At 52.4% G+C, this 6,395-nt stretch overlaps 1 long non-coding RNA gene across 1 annotated transcript; it reads left to right on the forward strand.

The window, feature by feature from the left end:
- Positions 1-1,545: 1,545 nt before the first annotated feature.
- On the forward strand, positions 1,546-3,474 carry LOC129323954 (uncharacterized). Its single transcript, XR_008596503.1, has 3 exons — positions 1,546-1,675; positions 2,847-2,957; positions 3,392-3,474. It is a non-coding gene; the product is annotated as an uncharacterized LOC129323954 (long non-coding RNA).
- The last annotated feature ends 2,921 nt before the right edge of the window (positions 3,475-6,395 follow it).

A 6,395-nucleotide genomic window follows, 5' to 3' on the forward strand; every position in this document is an offset into this window, starting at 1 on the left:
GTGCCAATAGCCACTGATGGACCTCTGATCCATGTGTTTATCCAGTTGAAGATTAATTTTAATTTTTATTTTTAGATTCTAATCTGAGCATGAGGAAAAGATTTGAAAGTGGTGCTAGAAAGCGCAAGAGACAGAGACTTGAAAATGCTATGGTAATGAAGTTAAGACCAATCACTGCTTTCGTGCATCAACCACTCATTGAAGCAACAAGAGCCAGCAGTGAAGCTATCCAGCCTGAGCCAACGACTAGCAGGCAACCAGACAAAAACCTCCCTGAAAGAGGAACAGCGAAGCAGGATGTGGAACAGCAAGCTGACTATGAGGAAGGAGCCATGATGCTGGCTCAAACTGAAAATATAGAACTAATTCAAGAGTCATTTACTGGACAGGGAGAGGCTAAAGAGCCACAAGAAAATAATGTAAATAGTCAGATTTTGCAGTTTACACCTGGTAAGATAAGGCAAGTCCAAGGTGTTTCAGATGCAGATAAAGATAATACCAAACATATATCTACTGTAACAGATGTTGGTTTGTGGTCAGAATTATCACATGAGGAAGTATCCTATTGGGTAGAGAGGGGTCCCTCTCAAGTTCTGCATCATTGTGGACCATTTTCAAATTCCAAGCCAGTGTACAAAAAACAGTCCAGGTTTTGCACAAAAGCTCTTTTTTATTCAACAAAAGCAAATGGGGAAACATATAGCCGAGAGTGGCTTGTATATTCTCCCTCAAAAGGCCAGATTTATTGCTTTGTTTGTAAACTCTTTCCAAACCTTGCATCTTCTTCCACAGCTTTAGCTACTGAAGGGTTTGATGACTGGCAAAACCTCCATCTTATCCAAACGCATGAAAACTCAGAGAAGCATAGGAATGCCATGTTGGCCTACCTAACAAGGAAGCGAGGGCAAACGTTAACTTCCAAGCTAGAGGAACAAATAAAAGCAGAACAGCAGTACTGGCGGCTAGAGATGTGCGTTTCGGCTTTCCGAATGCCGAAAGAAAGCCGAAACAAAAGTGTTTCAGCTTCTTTCGGATAAGCCGAAACGTTTCGGAGAAAGCCGAAACGTTTCGGCTTAGCCGAAAGAAAAAAAGCCGAAACGTTTCGGCTTCTTTTGGCTTTCTTTCAGCATTCGAGAATCGCCATTTTGTTTTTGCTAGCCGTTTGCCTTAGCAAGCGACTAGCAAAATCCTGCTGGAAGCAAAGGCTTCCTGCAGGCTCTTAGAAGAGGGGAGGGGGGGAGAAGGAGTGAATCACTCACTCCTTCTGTCACCCCCCCCACCCCTCTTGCAAAGGAGGATAGGGAATCCTGCTTTGCCTTGCAAATGCAAGGTGCAAGCATTGCATTGCACTTTGCATTTGCAAAGCAGCAGAGATTCCCGCCAAAATTAACAGGTAGGGGACGGGGAGCAGGAGGAGGGTGACTCTTGGAGTGTGGGTGGGGAAAGGCAGGGGAGGGGGGACTTTAGGAGTCACCAATCCCACTGCTGCATTCTTATGCCAGCCAATAGATTTTAAATCTTTGGCTGAGGCTGCAGCAGGGGATTTAAATTTGGAGCAAGACTGGTCTGGAACACTTCTGTTGCTGCTGCTGCCTGAGAGAGAAGGAGAGAGACTGCATCTGGAGGACATCTGCCTGGAGGATCATCTGTGCTGGACGTCCTGAGAGGAGACCTGGTAGGCCTTTTTAAAATTTTTGTAAATTTTTTTGATGCTGGGCAATGTGCTGCTGTGGCCTGCCTCTGCAAAAAGGTGTTGCAGTTTATTCTTGGCATGGCCTGGGAGACAGGTTGGGCAGACAATGTTTGATGGTGGGGGGGGGGGGGTTCAGCATTGGTTGTTGTGCTTGCCTTCTTTAAGCTTGATCTACTGTTTTAAGATTAAAACAAGAGTGTGCCAGCTTTGGGCCTACACAGGCCAGAAGCTCTGCTGGGTGTCTTTGGTGCCTTTCTTCTGGCTGGCTCTCACAGTTATGCTTCACAATCTGGAATGGTGTGGCTTGTTTTTCTGTGTCTGGTTGCCTGCTTCCAAGGCTTCCCAACAGGCTCCTGACTCTGAACAACTGTGCCAGCCTGTGGCCCACACACAGGTCTGCTGCTCTGGCTTTGGTAACCCTTTTTGGTTGCTGGCCTGGCACTCACAGTTTTGCTTCACAAACTGGAATGGTGTGGGCTTTTTTTCCTGTGTCTGGCCCCCTGCTTGCAAGGATTCCCAACAGGCTCCGTCCTGAACAACTGTGCCAGCCTGTGGCCCACACACAGGTCTGCTGCTCTGGCTTTGGTAACCCTTTTTGGTTGCTGGCCTGGCACTCACAGTTTTGCTTCACAAACTGGAATGGTGTGGGCTTTTTTTCCTGTGTCTGGCCCCCTGCTTGCAAGGATTCCCAACAGGCTCCGTCCTGAACAACTGTGCCAGCCTGTGGCCCACACACAGGTCTGCTGCTCTGGCTTTGGTAACCATTTTTGGTTGCTGGCCTGGCACTCACAGTTTTGCTTCACAAACTGGAATGGTGTGTGCTTTTTTTCCTGTGTCTGGCCCCCCGCTTGCAAGGATTCCCAACAGGCTCCGTCCTGAACAACTGTGCCAGCCTGTGGCCCACACACAGGTCTGCTGCTCTGGCTTTGGTAACTCTTTTTGGTTGCTGGCCTGGCACTCACAGTTTTGCTTCACAAACTGGAATGGTGTGGGCTTTTTTTCCTGTGTCTGGCCCCCTGCTTGCAAGGCTTCCCAACAGGCTCCGTCCTGAACAACTGTGCCAGCCTGTGGCCCACACACAGGCCTGCTGCTCCGGCTTTGGTAACCTTTCCTGTTTGCTGGCCTGGCACTCACAGTTTTGCTTCACAATCAGGTTGTTTATCGTTGGTGGACCTCTTCTGGACTGGATTGCACTTGGTGGACATCGGCCTGCAGATCTCTGCGTGGAGGATCAACATTGCTGGACATCTGTAGTGGAGGACTGGTAGGGTTGTTGTAAAATTTGTTTTTTGACCTTATGTCTGCTGCTGTGCCTACCTGCGAGCATATGCTTTGGCTTGGTCTTTATGGCTTGGGCTAGGGGGGGCATTTTCTGGTTGGGCAAGAGGACATTGTTTGGGGGTTAGGGGGGGGCAGCATTGATTGCAGTGCCTGCTTTCTTTCATGTTTCATTTGTCAAGTTTGAGTGTGGGGTGGGCTTGAACTAATGTTTCTCAGGACTAAAAAATGAGTGTGCCAGCTTTTGGCCTGCAAAGGCCAGAAGCTCTGCTGGGTGGATGTGTTTTGCTTTGCTGCTGGTTGGCCCTAGCCTTTCAGGGGGGGGGCTGACTTGGCTTGTGCAACGGGGCCTTGAATTTTGGGGGTTGCGTGTGCGGCGTGTGGTATTGACTCTGTTAACATTTCCAATTTTCTTGACAGCATCGCGGAGGAGAGGAGGACCAGCTGCAAGACCGCCTGAACATCGCTGGACTGCAGGACTGGTGTTAGTGAGCGAGTCCGGGTTCATATTTGGGTGGGCTTGGGGGTGGGTTCTTGCTAGCTTGGGAGGGGGGAGGCTCATCTTCAGAACACCACATCCACACCCCACACTGACATACCACAGATACATTGTTCCTGCTAAATAGTGTCTCTTAGGTAGGTAGGCCAGTTGGTAGGTGATCAGTGGATAATTGCCCTCAACATAATTGTTAGGGAAACCAAGCCTCGTTTTTTTAAAAAAACTAAATAGGGACTCAGCAGGGAAAGCATTAGTGAGTGAGTGTTAGGTTTGAATTATATATATATATATATATATATATATATATATATATATATATATATATATATATATATATATATATATATATATATATATATATATATATATATATAAATTTGTAATAGCTGTCAATAGGCTTCCCATTAGTGCCCCCATAACTAGGGTTCCACTGCCCATCTCTGGCACCCGTGGTGGTGCCAGGCCGGCCCGGACATACTAGTGTGTGAGTGTTTAAGGCTTTGTCACCTGTTATTAGGGTTTAGGGCCAGCTCAATTCCAGAGGAATTCAGCTGATTGGCAGGCTCAGGTTCCCTGACATAAATAGGGTTGCTTAAAAAGGCACTTGATTGTTCATCTCCAAGTCACAGAGCCATTAGAAGCACAGATTTAGAGCAGGTTAGTTAGGTCTTGAAAACAAAGTTGACCTTTGTTTTCCAAATCTTTTCTGATTAGTTAGGGTAGATTTCGGGAGGAGAAAGTATGTCAGAGAGGAAAGCAGAGAGGGGCCCCGGGGGAAAGGCTAGGGAGAAATCTAGAGGGGAGGAGGGGAGGGGGAGGGGAACTGCTGCGGCAGCCCCCCCATCTGAGCGGAGGAGGCCCTCCCCTGCGCTGCTGCCGTTCACCAGCCTGGCTTCTGGTGACAGGAAGAGGGTTCACAAGACTCTCTTTCCTGAGGCAGCTGCTGGAGGGCCACCCCCAACCCAGAGGCGTGAGGCAGGTGCTGGCACTGGGCGGGGGCCTGCTGCTGAGGCTCCTCCTCCTCCAGTGGTTGCGAGCCAGCTGCTGGAGGAGGGGCAGCATGTGGTGTCTCCTGGGATGGGCGCGGAGCACATGACTTTCCCTGCGCTCCCGCTCACCCCAGGAACCCAGAGGATGTTGGAGGAACTGCCCGTGAGACCCCCCCTGGGGCGGTCCACCCCAGTTTCCTCTGAGGCCAGCAGCAGGCCTCTCACGGCTGTGCAGGAGGAGAGGATGTGGGAGGAAGAGGCAGAGACTGTGGTGGAAGAGCCCACATCTCTGCCCCTTCAGCCTCGTCCATCCCCACCTGCCTGGCTGAGAGTGGGACACGGTGTGTCCGGCCAGAGCACCTCACAGGAGGTGCCTCAGGGTGATCCAGAAAGCGCTTCTCCTGGGAAGCGTGGGATGCCCTTTTCCTCCGAAATCTGGAAGCACTTCCAGACAACGGAGAATCCCCGAGCAGCCCTGTGCCTGCATTGTAAGCAGCGCGTCAGCCGTGGCAAAGATGTGCGGCATCTTACCACGTCTGGGTTGAGGTACCATATGAAGAGGCACCACCAGGCGGTGCTTCTTCGGGAGGAGGGTTCGAGTGGCACCGCACGGCCGCCAGCTAGCCAGAAGGAGGCAGGCTCTTCTGGTGCTCTCCCCCTAAGGGTACCTGCAGGAAAGGGACGCCAAGCCTCTCTCCCGGAGATGCTTGGTATGCAGGGCACTAGTGTGCCCAGAGAGGGGATCCGGAGGGCGAGCCGGCGCATCACGCGCCACATCGTCAATATGATAGCAGTGGATGGGCAACCGTATTCCGTAGTTGAAGACTTCGGCTTCTCAGGGCTGCTCCAAGATTGCTTTCCCTGGTACGCCCTCCCTGCTCGCACGACGTTGAGCAGATCGGTGGTGCCCTCGTTTTACAGGGCTGCCAGGGATCATGTGAAGGCACAGCTGTCCCGGGTTGCCGGGAGAACTGTGCACTTCACATCGGACATCTGGACCTGCCCAAGTGTGCAGCAAGCGTACCTCTCGCTTACTGCTCACTGGTGGGAACCCGAGTCGGTTCTGGGTGGGGGCCGGGGGGAGGTGCCTAGCACAGCTAGACAGGGAAGGATGGGAGACCGCCGGGCCGGCTACTGCAAGGCCTTGCTTCATGCCGAGGTGCTCAACGTGTCCCACACGGCGGAGAACATCGCTGCCACCTTGCGAAGACAGTTGGACGAGTGGATAGGCCAGGGACCCACCACCATGGGATGCATGGTGACGGACGGTGGCAAGAACATGAGGGCAGCGGCGCATCTAGTGAGCCGAGAGTGCGTCTACTGTGCGGCTCACAAGCTTCACCTAGTGGTGAGAGATGCGCTGGGGTTGGGCTCCTCGAAGGAACACTTGGATACCCGGACCCGTGAACTCCAGTTACTTATCCAGAAATGTCGGAGGCTCACGGGTCACTTCTCGCGCAGCGTGAAGTCCACGCACGAACTGCGCCAGACACAGGTCAGGACAGGTGTGCCAGAGCACGCTCTGATCACTGACGTCAGCACTCGCTGGAACTCCACCTGCGCCATGCTTGAGCGCTTGGTGGAGCAGAAGGCCGCACTCCACGCGTGGCTCTCCGAGAGCCGCAGTGCGAGTCAGGTGGGTGAGTTCAGCTGGGAGGATTGGCTCACCATCACCCAGACAGTGGAGGTCCTGAAGCCCTTCAAGGACTTCACTGTGGCGGTCTCGTCAGACACGGCGACCCTCGGTCTGGTCATTCCCCTGGTGCACATGCTCCAGAGGAATCTGGCCACCCTTGCAGACCGGGTCACGCCCCGTGCTGACCTTGTTCCAGCGGTGCGCGCATTAGTGAGAAGGCTGCAGCTTGGCATTGCTGCCAGGCTAACTCCTCTCACTAAGGAAGAGTCATACATGTTGGCGACCGTGTGTGACCCGCGC

Source organism: Eublepharis macularius, chromosome 2 (genome assembly GCF_028583425.1).
Source record: "Eublepharis macularius isolate TG4126 chromosome 2, MPM_Emac_v1.0, whole genome shotgun sequence".
Lineage (NCBI taxonomy): Eukaryota > Metazoa > Chordata > Lepidosauria > Squamata > Eublepharidae > Eublepharis > Eublepharis macularius.